The sequence below is a fragment of the Atheta coriaria genome, unplaced genomic scaffold (genome assembly GCF_025399875.1).
Source record: "Atheta coriaria isolate IRGN ID8LTWV9N9 unplaced genomic scaffold, Caltech_Dcor_3.1 hic_scaffold_9_pilon, whole genome shotgun sequence".
Lineage (NCBI taxonomy): Eukaryota > Metazoa > Arthropoda > Insecta > Coleoptera > Staphylinidae > Dalotia > Dalotia coriaria.
The window spans coordinates 10,307,420-10,331,849 of NW_027045451.1; the positions used below are offsets into that span (position 1 = coordinate 10,307,420).

At 33.1% G+C, this 24,430-nt stretch overlaps 1 protein-coding gene and 2 long non-coding RNA genes across 4 annotated transcripts in view; all 3 read left to right on the top strand.

The window, feature by feature from the left end:
* The window catches only part of LOC135798796 (hemicentin-2-like), a 133,298-nt gene that overhangs the window by 32,634 nt on the left and 76,234 nt on the right, over positions 1–24,430 (top strand). The window lies entirely within an intron of this gene.
* On the top strand, positions 6,584–7,205 carry LOC135799366 (uncharacterized). The gene is made up of 3 exons (XR_010549998.1): positions 6,584–6,827; positions 6,888–7,040; positions 7,106–7,205. It is a non-coding gene; the product is annotated as an uncharacterized lncRNA (long non-coding RNA).
* LOC135798530 (uncharacterized) lies at positions 11,927–12,606 on the top strand. Its single transcript, XR_010549732.1, has 2 exons — positions 11,927–12,183; positions 12,298–12,606. It is a non-coding gene; the product is annotated as an uncharacterized lncRNA (long non-coding RNA).

Below are 24,430 nucleotides of genomic sequence, written 5' to 3' on the forward strand. Positions count from 1 at the left end.
AACTCGGCGCGTTTGGAAGGTTCTCATTTATAGTAACTCACAATGAAGAAGCTATTTTGTGTTCGAGTCCTTCGACCCCAACAGAACCTACAAGACTTTCCATCTGGCGAAAGAGTGGCGTGGTGAAATTTCCCCTTAAATTTGTCATCTGCTTGACGTTATAAAAGTATCGCTTCTTGTCGCCCGCAAGTTGTTTTCGTTGCCCGGATGCATCCTTTCTTACTTGGGGATAGTGTCGCGCCTAACGGCGATTTATGCCGTCGCACACCCACCCTGCCATCACATATATCCACCGTGGTAATCTAGCCCTCTTCACTCGCCGCCTTTCGCCATTTTTCTCAATATATTTTTGCGCGAAGGGCGACGACGGCGCTAAACATCTGTGATATATTCCATTAAACTTTCGGCTAATAACCATCTGCTTCCATCGCTAGTCGAGATTTATTGTTTTCCAGCCGCGGCGCCTCCACCATTACTTTTACTTTTTACTTTTTTGGCGTTTTCTCTTTATTACCCTAGTATAATATAACTTATAACTAACGATAGATTCCTGGGCATGATCTACCAATATACGGTGTGTAAACATACCGAAAAGAACTCGTAAAGGTTCGACTTTTTGACTTAGAAAGTTTTTTTTTGAGATTTTCACGATTTCAACGTTTCAATTCATTCATATCTTGCATATTTTACGTATTGATACCTATATGAATCGTTTGAGTGGGTGCCGAATATTCAAAAAGTTTCTGATAAGCTCTTACACTGAAAGCGCATTCATGAGGAGTCATGCATGAATGGCATTTTTGTGTTGTACTTTTGTATTCATACGAAAAGCTGCTTTATTTATGCGACTTTTTTTTCTGGACGAGTAGCGAAAATCTTTACAATTTATCGAAATGTCTATTAAAATTGTAAAATTGTAATTGTAATATGTATCGTAATTTTTGCTTTCTGCGCAAATAAAAATTATTGTTCGAATAAAATATTAAAACGAAAAGTTCAATTTTTTTATTGCTGGATGGTCGTTTGTTTTTTTGTGTTATAACTTAACCAAGAAAATAAGGAAATTTGCGTTTGATGCAAACGAACCGAACAACAGTCTGAGTTGTGCGCGCCAAGCACGCTCCGAGTTCATTTCAACAAGTTTTCCTTTCTTTCCATTCTTCTATCTTGCGCACGACACGATGTAAGCAAACATGCGCTCGTCCACACGATGACGAAGTTCTGAGCTCCAACGACGATAGGGAAACGCATTCCTCGAGGCGGAATAACTCGATGAAAATCGATTGTTGACTCTTTTGCGCAAATCGTTCGCGTGCGAACGCTTCGGCGAGGAATCGCAATCAGCGCACGCTCCGATGATCAAAACCCGTACGAAAATAGGAAATTCTTGCATATGAAAAATCTACGAATACCGAAAATTGCTAAAAATAAACCGACAAATACTCGTCAAACGTGACATATGTGTATTTTTAACTTATTCTGAAAATTTAACGTATTCCCATGGAGTATTTTAGTCCCAAACGTTGTAAATCTGTTTTGGTGGACCTAGTCTCGGCGTTTGAAAGCTGGAAATGTCTTTAAAGATTATCCGATCGGAAATTTTAAGTGGAAATTTAAGAATTTAGAAGCGAACGTGTTTCCAATGCGCTCTCGGGAGCGGAGCTCGTTACTCGGCGCGCGCTTGCTGCAGATAATTATCTCTGATATGGGTACAGCCAGGCCGATATCCGGTGGCTATAAATAAGAGGCCTCCCTTCGAATAAAAGGGTTTTAAGAGTTGAATTTAAGTGCTGAAAATAAAGAATAACGCGTCGTGCGTCTTTAAATAACGAGTTTGTTGTGTTATTTGTGTGCGCCAGGAAACCGGAATAAGGAAGAAATAAGGCAGGATGTCGAAGTCCAACACCAATTTCTTTTCTTTTACGAATAAGCTTTTTTCAACCGATAGACAAGCAAAAGATTTATGTTTTCGTTTTTTTGCATTGGCGTAGTAGTGTGGAGGCGCCGGGCAAATACGAAAACCTAATCAAGGACTTAAAAACGATTGATGTACTTAACATTATGTATTTGATTTACTTTACTTTAGTGAACTAACAATGTATTTATTTTTGTTTTAGGTATGGTTACTAGTAGTACTACATTCAACTGAGTCAATTATAGTCTTGGTAAAGTACATGCGACGTAAAATTTAACATATTTATTTGTCAGCCTGTGTGCTGAAGCGGTTGAAATCGCAAGTCTCTCTGCCTTATGGCTAGCGAAAACTTGCTGATGTGAAAGTTGACGGGGCACAAAGGATCCAGCGAAATTAATTAGTTTACTAGTCTAGGCAAATATACAAATAGAGAAACTTGCTGAATTAACTGGACGGGTGAGGGTAGATGGGATTCACTCATACAGTATGTTTATATAAACTAAAAATCAGAATTTACTGTCTGTAAAAAATTTATTTTATACGGTCTTTAATACAAGGAACTTTTTGTTTAATAATTTAACTTTTTGATATAAATTTTGTTGTTATTCATTAATCATTGTTTGACTTTTGGAAATTTTAGGTATTTTGTATTGTTTGTGAGTTTTGTATATTGCATCATAATAAATATGTATTGTGTACGCGCATGGACGAACGCATGGAGTTAAAAACAAAAATTGAAATTAATGAACGCATAATATTTGTAACGCTTTCAGGTATCGCGTAAGCCTGTTTGTATTTAAGCCAAAAACCAGTGCACAGATTTAAACAATTTATAGTCAAATAAAGCCAACAAACATATAATCAATGGCCAATGCTTGCTTTTGATTAATAAATAGATTTAAAACGGTAACTATTTATCTGGACAAATAATTAATTCGGTTATGACTCTTACAAAATGTTTAGTAGAAGAATTAAGCATAAAACACCTGGAATTCTGTGCCAAAATTCCAACTTAGCTTGATTTAGTTTGGTTACGTTTAGTGTTAGTAATGTTTGATTTACGGTACAAGTGCCGAACATAGAAAATCCAATGTAAAACATTTTCCTCTTTTTATGTTTTCCATATTACATCATTATAAATATGCATTGCTATCCACCTGGAACTAAAAACAAAAATTGAAATTAATGGATTCATAAAATTCGCATAGTGCCTTCTGGCATCCTCCATACTAACTAATAATTCAGCCAAAACGCAGTGCACCAATTTAAACAACAATTCAACGCCGAATAGAGCCTACAAATTACAATAAAAGTACAATTTAGTATCACAACTGTTTATAGCTAATAAAAATCAAAATAAAACAAAAAATAAAAATGCAAATCCAAAAAATCAACAAATACAACGCGCAAGTGTAAAGCTTCAAGCTTGATTCTCAAGGACTATTGCAAGGACTATAACAAGGACATGCACTTATAAAGATTACATTGAGCGTTTTCAGAATAGTAACTGAGCGTAATTGTTGAAAAGATTGTCATGCAGTTGTATTCTAAAGTGTTATCCTGTTATCCTGCCATCCGCGTCCTCGGCTGTTCTGCTATTCAGCTGAATTCTGCAGACAGCATAGTAGACATTGAGCGTTCGAATGAGTAGTAGTCGAGTGGGCGTGAGGACGAGTGGGCAGGCGAATGCTAAAGGGCAAAAAGACAAAGGACACGAATCCTGCGCGGAATGTTTGTGTGAGGGGTCACAATCGCTCCGAGAGCGTGCCTCAAACGGCAGTTAATAATAAATTCATTAGTAATCTACATGCCATTAAATATGCAATGCTCTTCTGCATCCTATCAGCGCGATAAACACGTACATGTTCTCTTACATGTAGTTTACTTTTGAGTGCTTAGTAAGAGCAATAAACAAGCAATGATTGGATAGAAATATCAATTTTTAATATAATTACAAAAAGTAGAATTTATGAAAAACAAAATTATATTATGGTTCAAAAATATATTTTTCTGTTTCCATCTTAACATGCCGCTTTTTCTACGATTTTGAAACACAAAAATTGATTTTTTAATCACGGACGACTAAGGTTGTGACTAAAGTACTTTAATCACGGGTTTTAGTCACGATTTGTGTTTGAGCGAATTTAGAAGTTTTAAATAAAAAGTTTAAAACTAAAATTAAACATAGAAATAGATTGGAAGTAGAAAAACAGGGTCAGCTTCACATCGCTAAGCGTTGTTAATGTGTCGTTTAGCGCACTTGATATTTAATATAATATTATATTGATGCTATTTATTGGTGAATACAAAATGTTTACTATAACTTTCGAATTTTACCTAATCGAGGCAAATTACAATATAATTCCCAACAAAATGTGCTGAAATAAACACAAACAAGATATTGTGTAAATATTTTGTACATCAACACACATGAATGTAGTTTAAATTTAACGATATGCATTAATATCGAATTTGTCTAGTTTATATTAATAAACAAAATAATCATCACAATGTCGGATAGTATATAAACGAAACAAGATCATTTATTTTAAATAAGTTCAAAAATATCCGGAAACAATGAACAGTTTATTAAAAATAATAATCTTAATTGAGTTCTTTGATGTTGTCATTTGTTCAGAAACGTCAAAGCTGACGTTCAATCAGAACAAATACAATATAAGTATTGAAATACTGAAAACAAAATGGTTTCACCCTGATATGTTTGAAGAATATCGTGCAGAGAGTGTAATCATTGGAAGGAACAAAGTTGCTTTGCAGTTGACATTTACAAGCAAGGTGGAAATTAGAACATTAATGGTAAACACAAAATAAATAAAAAGTTTACAATTTATATAAAAGAAAATCAATGGGAATTATGTTGATACAGGCATACATTCAAAAATTGATGTAATCGATGCCCAAAAACATAATTATTTTGGGTTTAGGGATATACTTGAGCCTGAGAACTTCCCGTTTCCTTTAGCACCCGGAACTTACACAGTTAAAAATGTTACATTGGATTCTTCGAAATTTCCGCCATTGTTTCCCAGTGGTTCTTACAGGTTACGTGGAACGGTTGACGTTAATAAAATTAAAGCTATAATTGTTGAGCTATATGCAACTATTAAATATTCTCCACTTTATTTTGGATTACAATAAGTACAGTGTATAAGGTTTGACTTGCGGTACAAATACCGAACATGCGTAAATTAGTATTTTTAAAATTACAGTTGAATCAAATGTAATCTATTTTAAATTAATAACATAACAAAGAGATGATTATATGTGTAGATGCCAGACAAGATAATACAATGTACTGAATACGAACGAGTATATTAATGAAATATCAAAACAATTATTCAACAATGTTCATTGCAACAATGTGCAGGTTAATACTACTGACTTTGGTGGTCTTAATGATCAACTCTACAATCGCTGTTGATTTGGCCGATTTTAATTTTAACCAACATAAATATAATTTAACTGTTCAAGCATTTGATATGCTATGGTTTAACACGGATCTTTTTGAAAATTTCTATGCTACAAGCAAGAAAATTACAAGAGAAAAACTTATTATGGAAACAGAATTTACTACCAAAGTGGAAATTAAAAATTATCGGTGAGAGAAAAACGAAACTTGAATAATCGAATAAACAATGAGTTAACTTAATAACGACAAAATTGTGTTTTATTGAATATTAATTGTAGGTGGATTTTAACATGAAGAGAAAAAGTGGTGCGCAATACCTTGATGGATTGAAAACTAGTTTGAACATTGTAGATGCTTTCAAGAAAAACAGGTTTCGAATTCGAGAATATATGCTTTCTAGCAACATGAGTTTCCCGCTGACTATTGGTCATTACAGTATTAGGAATGTCACGTTCAAATCTGAATCGTTTCCTCCTTTACTTCCGAAAGGTGATTATAGAATGGAAGAAATGTATTATGCCAATGATATCAAAGCGATGAGAGCAAATCTTTACGTTGCTATTAAATACCCGCCTTTCTATTCGGGTGTACAATAAGTAACATGGTATTTTTTAAAAATATTTTACACAAAAATCTGTTTTGGGCGTTTTGTTTATTTTGGTGGCAATAAAATTTATATAATTTGGTATGAAAATATATTGATCTATATGTAACTAAACCTGCATATTGTTTTATTTTATTATTAAAATTTGATGTAATATAAACCTCTTTATAGTATAAAAAGTAGATATTTCCAGCTCTCAAAAAGCTTTTATCTTTTAAACGAGACGATCGATTTTAATGTAGTTTACATCATAGGTTCACTTATTCAATCACATACATATCACATACATATTATAAGAGAGGAAAGCTGAGAAATATAAAGATTTGTAAAATGACGTCACATACATATTAAAACCGTTATACTCACCTTTATAGATTTTATAGATTTACAAAAAATATTAAGCAAGGAAAAAACATACCTAAAATTGATTTTAATTGAAGTATAAAAAAATGTGCATTGATGTAATATTAATTATATTGTGAGTGTAGGTCATTTCTATAGTTATTTAGAAAAGAAAAAGTCAATAATTACTTACAATGCAAATGAATATTGAGTGAATCACATATGCAGAATTTGTGCCGTATATAAAGTTCGTAATTGATAATCTGAGTTTCATAAAGTTACTTCCCAAAATGTATATCTCCAGTATTTTAGCATTAATCGGTACAATTATATTTATGATCCAAATAGGATCCATACAATTAGAAAAACTTTTCTACAATCAAAACACTTACAACATTAGTATAGAAAGAGTGGAAACGACATACTTTAATAAAGACTACTATGATTATTTCTATTTTAAATCCGGTAGAACTTCAAGATATCAAATCTCGATGTTTGGATGCTCAAAGATTAACGTGGATATGGATAATTTGATTGTAAATATATATTCTTTTCTGTTTGTAATGGTACGAGTTGGTAAAAGACAGAATTTTTAGTTGGAGTATACTTTGAAGAAGAAAATTAATAACAACTATATTTTTACTGGAATACATTCAAAAGTGAACATATTTGATGCCATCAAACATAATACGTTTGGTGTACGAAAAATTGTATTGGACCAGACAAATCTTACAATACCAGTCAAACCAGTAATTTAATTTTAATCACTGATTTGATTTTTTTTTAAATTTATTTCTTTAATTTTACTTTAAAGGGAGTATATTGCATAAAACCTACAGTGATGGACGCAAGCAAATTTCCGCCGTTGGTACCAAGTGGGCATTATTTTGCTGAAATTATTTTTTATACTGATGATGTGAAAGTGTTAGTTATCGATGTATATGCTTCTTTTTCATACTCACAATTGTATCATGGTCTTCAATAAAACAAGAATAATTTTGTCGTATTAGAACTTATATTAAAAACTTGAAACTCAATACCCACTTAAGCTGATTTTTTTATTCTTTTTGGCACAGACATATTTTGGCCTTAAAAAGCAGGTAGACAGCATTAAAGAATAAAAATTGATATAATTTTACTTATTTCTGATTTCCTGAGAATGCCCTCGAGGTGAAACATGTAAAAACCCTAAAACAGTTATTTAAATCCACGTAAATATATTTTATTGTAAAAAGTAAATCAAATATATAACGTATTCAAAAAAGAAAATGAAAATGGATGAAATTGAAACCGTAATGGCGTTGAAGTGTATTTTTAGTCCTTTACGAACAAAAAAAGTAATTATATTGCTCCTAGGCAATGATACATACAATATTTACCACTTTTTATATCATCATTATGCTCCCCACTAATATCAAATTATGTATAAATTATTATACTTGAAAAAAAGTGTGCTATAATGCTATTTTGATTATACGAGTACTATTAATATTAGCCAAACAATTGTTCATCAAATACAAAAAATAGTTTGTAACATTTGTTTGAATTTATTGAAACTTCATGTGCAAAAATGCAGTTCTTTGAAATTTTAATATTAACTGTAATTATAGTTATTTTGATACAAATTGAACCCATACAATCAGAAAAAATTAATTATACTCAAAACAAATACAACATTACTGTGGAAAGAGTGGAAACCACATACTTTAACAAAGATATCTACGATTATTTTGATTTCAAATCCGGAAGAACTTCAAGGCAGCAAATAACTATCTTTGGATGTGCAAAAGTTAAAGTGGATATAAATGATATGCAGGCAAATATATATATATTAATTATTATTTATAGCATTTTAATACAGAGTTTTTAGTTGGACTATACTTTCAAGAGGAAAATTAATAACAATTATGTTTTTACTGGAATACATTCAAAACTGAACATGTTTGATGCCATCAGGCATAATACGTTTGGTGCTCGAAAAGTAGCACAGGAACAGGCAAATTTTACAATACCAATCAAACCCGTAATTGAATTTTAATAACATACTTGAATTTTTATGTATTTATTTATATAATTCATTTTAAAGGGCATATATTGTATGAAACCTACAGGGCCGGACGCTAGCAAATTTCCTCCGTTGATACCAAGTGGACAATATTGTGTGGAAACTATTTTTTATTTTGATGGTGTGAAAGCGTTAAATTTCAATATTTATGGATCGCTTTTATATTCACAATTATATCATGGTCTTCAATAAAACCGAAATAAGGTTTATATATTTTAACTAGCTGTTGCCCGCGACTTCGTTCCGGCCGTGTTTAATAAAAATGTAATTCGTTTTTACTCTCTTGTTCTAGACATACTCGTAGTAAGAGTCAATTCTATCAATAAGATTAGCAATTTTAATTTAAAGAAATTATGCATATAAAGTTTTGTCAATAATGCACTTCAGCGCGCCATCTCGAATTCAACTATTTAACTATAACTATGATTGAATCTCAATGTCAAATTTTATTCTATAGAAAAGAGCTGTTTCGAGGATTTTCCCGGCAATTATTCGAATTTTTCTCACCTTTTAAACCTTCCCTAGACCTTCACGAATAATTCAAGACCAAGATAAGATAAATCCGTTCAGCCGTTCTCGAGTTTTAGCGAGACTAACGAACAGCAATTCCTTTTTATATATATAGTTTAATAATATAAATGTGAATGTGGGTTTATTTGTTTATTTATGTCACACTGGAACAGAAAAATTTTACGTACTAATCAATGCAATTATTATATATCACTATTAGGGTGGTCCTTAAAATGCATTTTTTTGAATTTCTTTGCTTCCAGGGGCTTAAACGCTTTCAAATCGATAAAAAAAAATTCCCTGAAAATTTGAGCTCTTAATATTAACTTTAAGATAGTCCGCACTCTCAGATAAGGTTTTTATGGAGATTACTTGGCAGAAAATGGATTTTAAGTAACAAACCGTGACATATTTATTGTAAATTTAATTCTCCATGTAAAAAATACCTCATACATATTTTCAGCACCTATTGACTATTCGAATACTATGCCTTAATCTTTTTTCATATTATCCACTATTGCAGATTTTCGAGTATCACCATAATATTGCTTATATTCTGATAAAAATGGAACAATAAACTCCTATTTGCTATTATTTGCTATATATTCTAAATAGTATCAAGTCAATAGGTGCAGTAAATATGTATGAGGTATTTTTTACATGGAGAATTAAATTTACAATAAATATGTCGCGATTTGTTACTTAAAATCCATTTTCTGCCAAGTAATCCCCATAAAAACCTTATCTGAGAGTGCGGACTATCTTAAAGTTAATATTAAGAGCTCAAATTTTCAGGAATTTTTTTTTTATCAATTTGAAAGCGTTTAAGCCCCTGGGAGCAAAGAAATTCAAAAAATGCATTTTAAGGACCACCCTAATCACTATAATAACAAAGGTGTTTTTAATTTCCGTATTTATTATTTTGTCTGCTTTGGAACTCCATATTTCATCAATTTTAATATTTTAACTTACATTGTACTGTTCGTAAATATATCAGTCATTGATTGAAATATAATTCAGTATCACAAATGTATAGGTTTTCAGCTTGCATTTCGAAAACATTCCAACAATTTTCAAGCCACTGTGATGAAACTACTAGTAATTAAGTAATCAAAGATACAATATACTTGTATATTAGGGTGTCCGTTATTTCCCAAAATGGATTTTATTTTTCAGACGCCCCCCAAACTTTTAGATTTTGACCTAAAAAAAAAATATGAGACTCATTTCAGCCCTTAAAGTTGATATTAAACCGTGCCTAAATCATAATCCTTTTCCCATTTAAATAACATGGGATTTTTGCACTTTTTACAGTTATTGTTTTTTTATCGAAACAAATATAGCTAAAAATACCGCTGGAACATATTTTGTCGGAAATTTTACGCTCTACAAAAAAGGTCTGAATACTTTTTTCGATAAAATCAACCCTGTAAAAATTATTCAAAGATTAAGTCGCGTTGTCGATATGCGATTATTGTAACGTAAACTCTAGTTTCGATCAATTGATTATAGGTGGCGCAGTTAGAATTTGCTGTAAATGAGATTATAAACTATGTGTATAACTTTAATCGCAAATAACTTTTACAGGAATGTTTTTAAGCAAAAAACCACAGAGATCATTTTTGTAGAGGGTAAAATTTTGCATTAGAATATGTCTTTGTCGAAGCTGTAGGTTTATTTACTTTGGAGATAAAAAATTAAATGCAAAACGTCAGGAAATCCCATGTTATTTAAATGAGAAAAGGATTATGATTTAGGCACGGTTTAATATCAATTTTAAGGGTTGAAATGGGTCTCATATTTTTTTTTAGGTCAAAATCTAAAAGTTTGGGGGGCGTCTGAAAAATCAAATCCATTTTGGGAAATAACGGACACCCTATTGTATATGCAGTTCTCTGCATTGAATATTCACCTTTTAATCAAAAACAGACATATGCATTTTATTTAAATATTAATCCATGATTATGTAATGTAATGTACAAAGTATTGCTTAAAATGGATTAATATCATGGTTGAGGACTGTCAATGACAGATGAAAATGTGCAAAATATATCGTACCCTTAACAAAATGTGTTGTATCGTATCTCAATACGTTATTACGCAATCAAAACTCTAATAATATCACAAAATATTGAATATAGTTGCATATTTTTATCTTATATTATATTTATTTATATTATATTTATTTTGGGTGTTTTGATTTTATTTTAATTTTCGTCACATTACAGAAAAATGTAATAAAATATTTGAAATGTGATTAAATCTCGGTGTAATTCATTAAACAAACGAGTCGGTTGAATAATATGCGTTATATTTGTGTCGTTATAATACAATCACTTATAATTAATTCAAATATTTGTATGTTTTATAGAGTTTTATATTACCAAAATATGAATATTATTTTCGGTGGTGTTTGTGTAATATATACGAGTATATAATTTGCTATATAACAATTTCCATGAATTTTTCTTAAAATTAATTAGATAATGGATAAAACCATATGTAGTTACTACTTATACCTTTTTATTTGTTATTCTTTGTATGAATATAACTTATTCATATACTCTCAGCCATAATATATTGTTTTCAAGAAGATCTTAGAAAGTTTCCTGAATTATCTCTGAACATAAACATCTTCATTTAAAAATGAATTTTTACTCAAATACATTCTGTGTATTACATATTATATAATTATATCATGTCCTATTGTTTATTACTAATGAACACCCGAATATATCGGAGGATATGTAACTGATCCATACAGAGTCATTTCAATAGCTTTAATACCATTGACCGTATAAACCTCGTCCACTCTATAATCACCACTCGGAAATAAAGGCGGAAATCTACTAGCATCCAGTGTAGCATTCTTTATGCAATAACTGCCTGGTACACATGGAAACGTTATATTTGCAGACTGAAATATTAGACGAAATCCAAGAAAATTCTTCTCTGCAGCTTCGACACAATCCACAGTGGATTTAATCCCAGCATTAACATAATTACCATTACGTTTTTTAAAAAATTGATAATTCAGCTACAAACAATATAACATAAATGAGCCGTTTATTTTGAAAGTGACCTAACTCCGTTTTTCAATTTTTTGCCAGTTACCATTGTTACATGTACAACTTCATGTTATTTATCAGTGACGCACTTCAGATTGCTTATATTCAGAGAAAATACGGTACATTTTTTACACATAGGTTTTCCGAATTAATTGAATAACTGACCCGTGTGGTTTGAAAGTGGCCTAACTCCATTTATAGTTACATCAAGGTATTTACTATTGATAATGTCGGAAAGCAGCGATGAAGGTAATTTCAATTAATTAGTATTTACAAGTCCACCTCATTTTGGGACAATTGCGTTAGTTAATTAACCTGTACGTTTAATTAATATAAAACTTAAAATTTAATATTAAATTATAGAAATTATTGCACCCATGAGGAAGAACCGAAGAAGACCACTTAGTTCAGATAGTGAAAAAGAAATAGTAATTAATAATTTAAAAAAAGCGAATAAGAAAAAGAGTTATAAAATAATATTCCTCGTCAGAGGATGAAGATTCAAATAACAATGGAGAAAAGATTGATGCACCATATATCCAAAAAGTGCGAAAGATAAAACGGAATTCAGGAAAAAGATATTGCAGTTAAACCGGAAGTATTGTTCATGAAAAAAATTTCGAAAACAAAGATTGTGGTTGTCGGAATGCGTGCACAAAAAATTATAATGAAGAAGAAAGAAAGAATATTTTTGAGAAGTTTTGGGGTTTGGCAGATTTTAACAAACAAAATGTATTACTTCACGAAGCTGTCTGTGAAACGAAGACGTTTTTTTTCTTCAATTTGAAACATCTTAAATTATGTTGAATGGACTTGGGCATCTTCAAATTTTAGAATGAATCTGGCTGTTAATTTTGAAAGTGGCCCAACTCCATTCTTGATAAGGAAACGCACGTTATTTACTTAATAATTGCCACTATTTTAACAGGAACTTTAAATTTAACATCCTAAGATATGCTTAAGCAGTATGACTCCTTTGTATCTTATACGTATATTTTTAAATTCATTGAAACGCAAAACTTTCAATATCTCGATTTGAAGATAAATGGAGTTAGGCCACTTTCAAAATAAGCGGCTCAAATATTTAAATACCTAATATAAAAATCAAAGAAAACGCTTTAACCCTCACAAGTTATCGATACAATCGCTGTTGTTATTAATATGTTATTGTTTAAGAACGATAGCTTGTGAAGATTAAAGCCTCTTGTAAATATATTGTTAATTTAAATATTTAACTACTTACAATCATAGAATTAATTGTGACTTTGTTCGTTATGCAAACCTCAAAACCAACTCGACCTCTGGAGATACTTCGGCTTACACCGTGAAAACTCTCAAACAAGTCTTTGCTGTACCAGTTTGTTCTCATTCCGGTCATAGTCAAATTATAAGTGTTTTGATTAAAATTTAATGCAGACATCGTTGATAAATTGAAATAATTCAGAGTTATGATTAGAAAATATAAACTCCGCGAGGAATACATTGTTACTGAAGTTAGCTCTTGTCACTATTAATAAATGTAATGCAGTTGTAGTCATTTCCGAAGTCTATTACACAATACTATTTTTTTTTGTGAGTCAGGACTGTAATTTATTCATTTTGATCAATCTAATTTCATTCTAATTATAGGTATGTGTTTTATATGTAGCGGTAATATATTATTTTGAAATCGTTAATCATCTTTGCTACAAATTTAACTATTTTTAATTATTTCACTTATTCCAAAGTGTGTTTTTTGGTCGGATAAACCTTCATTCATTTAATATCATCTTTTAACTGTTATTTCGGTTTTTCTTTTCTAATTCTTGACGAATTAGAAAAATACCTATTCTCTTGAAACGTATTATTCAAAATTATTGTTAGGTTTTATGTTTTTAAGCGTGTGATACAGTGTTCAGTTTAGTAGACAAGTTTTGCTAAAAATTTTATTTTTTTCCAAAACTATCCTGTCCTAAACATATAGAGCAAGAGCCCGTGACGGCCAGACTTTCGTCATTTTAGGAAAGATGAAATTTTGTCTATGTGTGTCTCCAATACAGGTAAGAACGATCCCCAATTATGAGACCTGGATCGTGGTTCCTTTGGCAGTTAAACAGCCAACAAAGTTGTACAAATGATGACCTCAAATTTGTTATTGTTTAGGGGTGTCTGGCTAGGGTTGGAACCATACCAGGTGTTTGGCAATTAGCAGCGCATGTTGTAAGAATGTTACAAACGAAATATGTAAAAATGGAGTATGCTAAAATAACGAATTTGAGGTCATCATTTGTACATCTTTGTTGGCTGTTAACTGCCAAAGACACCACGATCCAGGTTTCATAATTGGGGATCGTTCTCACCTGTATTGGAGACACACATAGACAAAATTTCATCTTTCCTAAAATGACGAAAGTCTGGCCGTCACTGGCTTTTAATCTAATACTGATATCCACTTCCAAAAGTTGTCAAAAACCCATCAGAAAATTAAAAACGAAAAAAAAAAATACACAACATAATACACACAATAAAACTCCAGAAATCGAAAAACGAAAATAGAAATGAAAATTACAATTACGCAAAAAGTGTCCAATAAAGTATTACTTTACAAAATTGAAATAGACATCATATGTTAATATATAAGAGAAATTATTGAATTCGTTACCAAATTGAAAACAAAATATTTAAAATACTATTAAGCACATATTTGGATATTTCAAAATTAGGAGTAATATTATTAAGTTACTAAAATGTATAATTTATCTGAGCAGAAATATACAATAATGTTATTTTAATTTTAGTGTTAGCAGTATAAAATTCATACATAATTTCAAATTATGTGTTTTATTCGTACGCACAATTCAACACAAAATGCGGTTTTTCGTCATTTTAAACACAACTATAATACTTTTAATACTGATTCAACTAACACAACTAGAAAAGAATGTTTATACTCAAAATAAATACAACATAACTATGGAACGATTGGAAACAACTTACTATAGTAAAGAAATCTACGAATATTTCGATTTCAAATCAGGGAGAACTTCAAGACAGCAGATAGCAATGCATGGTTGTTCAAAAGTCAAAGTGGATGTACCTAACTTAATTGTAAAAATTCCTTATAAGTAATCCTATTTTATTATTATTGATACTGATTTACAAAGTATTTTAGGCGGAATATTCTTTTATGAGAAAAGTGAATAAGGACTATGTTTTCACGGGCATTCATTCAAAATTTGACATTTATAAGGCAGTCCAATACAATACTTTTGGTATACGAAGTATAATAACTGAGCAATTGAATCTTACAATACCAGTAACACCAGTAATTTTAATATAATAAGCGATTAAATTTTGTGATATATTTATTTAATTTTATTTTAAAGGGTATATATTGCATGAAACCTACGGTCTTTGATGCGAGCAAATTTCCTCCACTTATACCAAGTGGTCAGTATAGGTTGGATTTTACTGTATACAGCAATGATCTGAAGGTTTTTGATATACATATTTACGTTGCTGTTTTATATTCGCAACTATATAATGGGCCGAAATAAAAGTGTAAATTTTTATATATACAACCAATTCAATCAAATTTTTCAAAATATTTGATAGTAAAGTTGTTATTAAAAACCACATTCAAAAAAGTAAATTTTTGTTTCTTGGGTTTAATATTGGCTATCTTGCGACAAATTAATGTTATCTATATCTATGATTCTTAATATAAACTTATATTCCTTATTTTACCATTTCTTATATATTAATATTGATTAAAGTTGTTTTGCAAGTTTCTGCGTGAAAGTGTCACAAATAAACATACATTGCCTTATTTAATATTAGTTCAGATGATATTATTAGAACCTATTTTTATTATTAGGAATTAGAAAATGAATGCAGTTGTAGTTGTTTATCCTATTATGTGCAAGAATTACGTATAAATAACAATTAAACAAGTTGTGACAAAGTTTCAAATATTTTAAACCAAACAGGAGCCCTGATTTCACTCGAAAGAAATATTACGAGATGGATTTTGTTTCGAAAAAACGTGAAAAAAATGGCGCTGTGTAGGTAGAAGTAGAAAAATATGTTTATGTAAATTAGTTTCGGTTTCTTGTTTGAAAGATTAAAAAGTGCATTATTAGCATTTCTGGCTTCTTTAAAATAACTATCATTATAGGAAAACAAGCGGTCAATTCACTTAATCTACTAGAATTTAATAAAAGTATATTTAAAAAAATAGATATTCAATTCCAAAACTATACACATTCACACGAAAAATTACATTAAAATGCCATTAACAATTGTTTATTTTATGAAATACAAAAATGTGTTTTTAAGTATTTTATCATCATAATCAAGAAATAAATTAAGCATCCAAATTCAACATATTAGTCTATTTGCTGAAATTGTTTTGAAAAATAGATTACACTAGTTTTAACTAGAATTTAATCTGATATAACCTTAGACGTTTATTTAAAGCACAAGTTGTAGTTTATTTCCATTATTGTCAAATTTCCATCAAGCCATTATGCGAGTATTTAATATTTTAATCCTTGCAATATATGTTATTCAAATACAAATAAAAAATACGTCAATGGAAAAACTTGAGTACAGTCAAAACACGTACAACATAACTCTGGAAAGAATTGAAACGATTTACTTCAATAAAAACATTTTCGAATATTTTGATATCAAATCGGGAAGAACGTCAAGGCGAGGCATATCAATACAAGGCTGCGCGAAGATCAAAAAGGATGCACAGAAAATAATTGTAGACTACAAACTTACCTAATGGTAATTATTATAATTTTTCGTACTGATTTAATGTAAATATATTTTAGGCTGATTGTGTTATGAAGAAAAATATCAATAATAATTATGTCTTTCCAATTCACCAAACCGTGAATCTGTTTGAAGCAATAAAGCACAATACTTTTGGTGCACGCAAAATGGCGATGGAAAACGCAAATATTACGATACCACTATACAAAGTATTTGATAAAAATCACAAGTAAAAATATTACAATTAATTAATTATATTTGAAGGGTGTATATTGCCTTAAAAACGTGGAATTCGACTCAACAAAATTTCCACCCCTTGTACCAGCTGGCCAATATCGAATTGAAACTGTTTTCTATACGGACGATGTGAAAGCGTTTCAAATAAATATCTATCTAGCGGTTTTTTATCCACAATTGTATAATGGACCGCAATAACTGCTAACTAACGCCATCTAGTTGCGCCATAATGAATTAAAACACTGAATATATCTAGACACATTGTATGTTGCATATTTTTTATGATTTTTACATTTTTTTCGTGAAAACTTTGCGATGAACTTGTTTTAATATCAAACCGATTTTAAAACGCGCCTCTGGGCATCATTCCTGCGCCTCTCTCGTGCAGCAACTCTTGAATATGCATGTGGACCTCGAACAAAACCGTGAATATTGTTCGTAGAGTAAGTCTCTACGATTCGTTCTTTTCTATATTTTGTTTACGAGATATTCGCAATTGAAACAAATCGTCAAAAATTGAAAAATTGCATCTCAGGGGCTCTAACTCTACTACCTTATTTTATAATTGTGAATTTGACTTTTTATTAGTATACACAAAACCTTGTATCTGATTTCTAAACCTTCTAACAATACTTCTAAAATACAGAAAAAATAAAAAGTTGATTTGAGTTAGCGTTAAACTATATTATAATCATATCAAGTTTTCCGTATATAAAGAAAGCCAAATTTATGGATATAAATTAAAACAAAATTAAGCATCTGGTTCAATTTATGTTTTATTGTACATCAGAGATAATAAATCTATTTTTAAGTATTGCATCATAATAATCCGGAAACAATTAAGTATTCAAATTCAAAATATTAATTTATTTGTTCAAATACATGAAATATAAGTAGCTTTGTGTTTAAAGCCCAAGTTGTAATCAATTTCTATTATTCTGAAAGTGTTATTAAGTCTCACCACGTACGAATATACTAATCAGTTTAATTAAACTGCAATTATGCAAGTACTTAATATTTTAATACCTGCAATTTGTGTTATTTTAATGCAGATACGAAGCTCAACAATGGTTGATCTTGACTTTAGTCAGAACAGTTTCAATGTAACAATGGAAAGAGTGGAAAGATTGTATATAAATCAAGACATATTTGATTATTTTGATATCAAATCTGGAAGAACATCACGACGTGACATTACAGTACAAGGCTGTACAAAGACCAAATCGATATAGACAAAATTGTCGTACGCTACAAACCTACTTAGTAGTAATCTTCATTAGTGTTTTATGTAAATATATTTTAGGTAAATTGTAGAGTCAAGAAAAATATTAACAATGATTATGTTTATTTCGGAATTCATGTAAAAGCTAATCTTATGGACGTCATAGAGCACAATACTTTTGGTGCACGGCAAATTCTAATTGCAGGTGGAAATTTTACAGTTCCACTGCGCAAAGTATTAGATCAAATTTATTAGTTAAAATATGATATTGAAAAAATTATTTTTAGGGTGTCTATTGCTTTAAAAACATGGCACTGGACTCAAAAAAATTTCCGCCGCTTATACCAAATGGCCGGTATCAGGTTGAAACTGTTTCCTATGCAGATAATATCGAAGCTATAAAAATGCATATTTATATTGCTGTTACTTATCCAAAATCTTATAATGGACCACATTAATTTACAACGCCATCTGGTTGGGTTGTTTTGAACTAAATATATTGTTACATTGTTAAAATTAAAAAAAATGTTGATATTTATTTATTTTTTATGCAATATTTAAAGCATTAATGTTTTTTTGGGTACAAAAAAGTGCTTTAAACACGTACAATTAAAGCCGTGACTAAAGTACTTTAATCTCGGGCTTTAGTCACGAGGTGGAGCTGCGACTGTGTATTTGTCTAAGAAACAACACAAGACCGTATTTAATACTGCAGTTGTTTGTGTCGGGTTTTCACAACATTTATAACCTTACATTTGCAGTAGTGTAAAAACAAATAACAAATATAAAAACATAAAAATTTAGTTTTACTAGTATAAACCTCAACGTAGAAATAAAACAAAAGTAGCTTAAACATTACGTTGCTAAACGTTGTTAAAAACTACTTTCAATCAATCTCGTGGCTAAAGTGCACTTTAGCGCACTTGATACTTTATACGCTATAATGATTTTTACATTTTTTGAAAAACTTTGCTATAAACTCGTTTTAATATCCAACCGATTTTAAAACTCGCCCGTGGGCTTTATTCCAGCGCCTCTCTCGCGCAGCAACTCCTGAATATGCATGTGGACGTCGGAAAATAACACGCATTCACACACATACTAAAGCCCTCATCTTCAAACCTACATATTCACATGGTGTAGGTGAACTGCACGTCCCTCTCAATATTCACACATTTTCTATACTCTGATGTGGTCTGTGTTGGCACGTCCACATCCCGGCTCCGGTTCCAGCACGTGCTGGATATCTGCATTCGTTTGCATACCTACATGCAAGGCAGTGTCCGTCCGACGCCTGTTAGTTATAGAAACAGATCTCCATCTAGTTTGCATATAGAAAATATGAACTCACCGCACGTCGTGCCTTGTCTCGCATTTATTTTCTATCTTTCTTGGTGGGTTTTCTGCTCTAGAGAGGAGCAGAGCGGTGATGAGAGTTTGTGTGTGGAGAAATTGTTTTGCGGAAAGAGGTTCGGAAAAATGATGGTGTTTCATCTTGTTTATTGCAGCGTAAAATTAATTTTACAATGAATGTATTATTTTATAGGATAATCTATGGTTAATCTGATTTTTTTGAATGTTTTATTATTTTTATTGTTTTTTCTACTTCCGCCATTTTTTCACGGTTTTGTGAAACGCAAAGTGGTACTTTAATCACGGATGGTTTAAACCGTGACTAAAGTATTTTAGTCACGGGGTGGAGCATATGTTCAAAAATTTACGTTTTCCAGTATTTTAACATTTCAAATTTCCAAAATTTTGCTAAAAATTGTATATTTTTTATTGTTTTTAATAAAATATATGAAAAAACACGATGCATTAATTAGAGTGAATTAAAAACTCTTGCAAATCTCGTAAAAAACGATAAAAACCGATTTCGGTGACACATTAATGCGCCGCAATTAAATTTAATCGGCTCAAATATTCATTAAAAGCGATAATTTCAATCGTCGCCCCCTTCGCATTTTGTTTTCCACGCAGAGAGCGCGTTGCAAATGGCGCGCGCCTAATAGGTAGACAACCAATGCGTCGCCCCTAACGCTAACGCATCGGGTGCGTTCGAAGCGTTATTTTTAATCGTCGCGCCCAATTTTCGTCGTTAAGAGCGCGCTGGCCGCCTTAATCGCTTTTTATGCGCTAATTCGCCGTTTTGCGGGGTCGAAACGACCAGCGAATCGAACGATCAGCGGCGGTCGAAATTTACCTATGCAAACCAAACCATTGACAGGTCAATTGCGTCGTTAAAATACAATTTCCGTTCGGCTCGACCGAACTTTTCGCAAATCATTCATAGGCTAATTACGTGTATTTTCCACGTGATACGCAGTTCTATTCAATATAAATTTTGCAATTTGCTTGTTGGAAATTAACTTAAATTTGCTATAAAAAAGACGCTGGAAGACGGGGGGGCCGAAAGAAATATTAATTAAAAACTGCTAATTGGATACTATTTTCATCGGTATCGCTTTTTGTAGGGCGCGCACGCCTTGAGCGCAAAGCAAAGTTCATTAAGAATTCTCGGCGCGCAAGGCGCTCGCGTGTTTTCTTTCTTCAATTACGCGCCTCTTCAAGCTTCTTTGCTCTTGGTATAACTTTCAAACCTTTTTTCCATTCTTTTCCGGGAATTAAACCAACATCCAACACAAACTAAATATTTCACTTTACATTTTTAAACAAAACAAAAATATAATTAAAATTCAAAACTATTCAGTACTAGATGGCGCTGTGAGTAAAACTACAAGTACTCGTCTATGAGTGTTTTGTGTTTCTTGTGTAGGGAATTTATATTGTTATCGAAAGTTTTCGATTCGTTTTCAGCTTATAGCGTTTAATGGTGCTGAGTTAAAAGCGCCGATCCAAGTGTTTAATGTTTAATTCATTAAACCGTCGATTACTCCGGCCGGAATCGCGATCGGCGAAATCGCAAATCGCGAGTCGTGCTCCACGCGAGCTCGAAATCCGCGATATTGATGACGAAACTTTCGCACTTAGTTATTAAGCTCAATTAGCTGCCGCTCGGGAGTCATTCCGATCGATGATGCGAAAGCAATTATATTAATTTATGCACTAATTTCGTGCAATTCTCACAGAAACTTTCCTACAACTGAATTATTATTTTTTATTCAAAATAAAAAAAATCACAAATTTATAAATTTTCTAATTTTACGAGTATACATTTGAAAAACATATCGAACCGGATATGCTGAGGTGTTTTTGAAGTGTTTGAAAGTGTGCGGGATGTCTAGAAGGACTTCAAAGTGCATTGAAGCGCGCCAGAAGCGACTCGTTTGCTCGTTTCCCAAGGACGGTTTTAAGTGAACGCAAAATGACAAGGATCTTCTCTCATCGCCATTCAAGGATACACTAATATACAATATTCCACTGAGAAAAGCGCGATTCTAAGAACCCTCCAAAATTTGCTCGCGCAAAATAAATTCCAAAAAGCAAGGATCAAAAAATGTTTCGAAATTAATTATGCCGCATTACACTCGACAAACTTGAGAAATGTGTTTACCGACTTTATTTTAATGGAATTAACGCCGTAACGAGACAGTACACAGTCCTCCACTGCCGGTGGAACGTGAACATATCTCGTCCAGAGACACACACGGCAGTGCGTCTGACGCTAGTCAAGTATAATTGGATCTAGTCAAGTTTCGGCAGCAGCAAATTTCGAATTTCTAATTCTCTCTTAATTACATTGTCGCCACGGTGCACATCGTGCGCGCCCGCGCACACACACCGCGCGCGCCAACCTTAATTCGACCTTTCACATGTAATTAGAGGAGGGCGCCGCCGATTACGAAAGTAATTACACACCTCGCGCGCGATCCGTCGATGCTTAATCGGTTCCGCGCGCTCACGCTCGATACGAACGTCGTTATGCATGTAGATTTACGGTTTTCCACCTCTTCCACCTCTTCTAGCGCTTCCTGTGCTTCCATTTCGTTTGTGCATCTTATACCGACCCATGAAGGTGGAAACCGTGGAAATTTATTGCGGAACGCATTAGCAATTAATTTAATTGATGCAAAACCCGGGAAAACTCGCACCGGTTTTTGTAACGCCATTTTCCGGTATTTAGTCCATTCAGGAATCGATTTAGGTGATTGGGTGATTAACCAAGTAACCAGTTTTTATTTTAAACTCTTGTGTGTGTTTGTATTTGCATTATTAATCGTAATGACACGGCAATAACGTGATAAGTGTACATAGGTCGATTGGGGCATTGAAAAATGTCGGGTCTGCGGCAACGAGCGGAAAATAAAGTGCGTATTTACATTGTTTTGTAAATTTGCATACGCGTACAAATGAGGAGCACTTAATAACGCCGAACGCTGATGCGGGGTATTCATGAACTCTCTCTCGCCGCGCGTGATATAGGCAACACACGTAACGCGCACTCATCCGGAGCGGTGTTACTTGTGTTGCTGACCCATCTAGCGTTCGCCAAGTGGAGTGGAGGAGCTGAGAAGAATGCGGGCGCATGTACGTAAATGTGAATGCGGTGGCGGTAAATCGGGCGGCAATTCACAATTCACAATTCGGACGCGCGCGCGTTTCGAGTCTCTTTTATTCTTCTACAATCACACTGAATCAAGCACAAGTACATGCGAAGTAAACTAACTGCTAACAATGGCGGCATGGGGTGGATTGTTTGCTGTTTATTTTTACAACTGATAATAATCTTTTGTTTCTTTTATGTTTCAGGTGAGTTTTCAAGTTTTTTCAACACAAATTGTAAGTTTTTATAAAAAATAGCGCAAAAAACGCCATTTTAATAGCTCAAAAAATAAAATAATTTGTATGAAAATGCAGTTGTGGTTATATATCATGCGCGTCCTGTCCATCGACGCATCAGTATCGATTCCCGGCGCAAAGCGGCAGAGTATTAGTATTCATGCGGCGAGCGCGATATTTTCCGGTCGATCTAGTATTTAAAATCCGGCGCTGATGGTCCTAAAATATAGGCTGCAGAAGGAAGCATTAAATCATGTCCGGTGGCGGCGGCGCCGCTCGCGCCTGTCACGCTCTCGTCCGGCGCTGCACATTTTGCCGCCGCCTCCGCTGCTCGAAAAACATTCGTGCGCGGTCGGAGGAAATTATTATCTCTGTGCATGCGGGGCAGTCCGTGTACGTGCCGGCCGACGAGGGCCTTCATTAAAAATCTGCACTTAATGCGGGACGAAAAGGACGAAAACGGCGTTTCGTAATTTACGCCGGTCATGCCGCGCTCGCAAAATGTTACATATTTATGATTTGTTTATGAATTTTATTACTTTATATATCTAAAAGTATCTGCAGGCTATTACATACCAGATGGCGGCACTTAAGCCACTTCAAATTAACCTAGTTTTTTTCCGGCGGTAATTTTATGCTATCGTTTGGATCATAATCATATTCAATTTTGGTCTAGGTAGAGTCTAGTGAATTTTTTGGTGTCGGGGGGCGGCGGCGATGGAGAATAAAATAAAATTTCGCGCCGCATGCGGAATGCGATATTCTTTATGGATCAATAATCGTAAAGAACGTATGCTTATGTCTTCTTTATCTTCTTTCCACCCAGACGCTCGCCGCTGCCGCCGCCGCCGACACCTAAAACATTTAGGTGGATCTTCCATTTCCGGCGCGGCGCGCGTTCAATTTGCGAAAGGATGTCTGCCAGTCTCGCAGGAGTGCGCGAGGCGCACTTACTTACGCCTTGTGGATGTAGTTAGGGGGCGGCAGGAACAGCTGGAGTAACAGGAATAGACGCAAGGCTGCTCAAGTCTGCAATCCGTTGATTACCGGGATTTTCATCTGACACACTTTCGACTTTGACTTTTAACGTTTTAACTTTTCTGCGATGAAAAAAACGAAGAAATTTTTGTATTTATCGATATTTAAAGAGTGCAATGTCAAACTCTGCCCCCTGCGGTCATCCTTCACACGTTTTGGTGGTCGTGAGTCACGACGGCCGGCATTATCTCTCTTATCAGAAGACATTTGCGCCTCGTTGGAAACGCGCCGAGGACGGATTAAGACGGATAAAGGTTAGCGCCCGGAAGCACACACGCGACGCGCCGCCTCCCGCTCGACCGCACGTCTTTGACAGTCGATGGATAAATTACCACCACCCATAAACCACACACCCGACTTGCTTCACAACCCCTGCCGGCTGCCTTCTTTACCATTCTTGGTTTTTCCTCCTTGAGACGAGAATCGACTTTTTCTGCAACCTTCCGAGCAGAGCTAGTTTTTCTCGAGTATCAGGAATATTGGGAATATCAGGGTGTG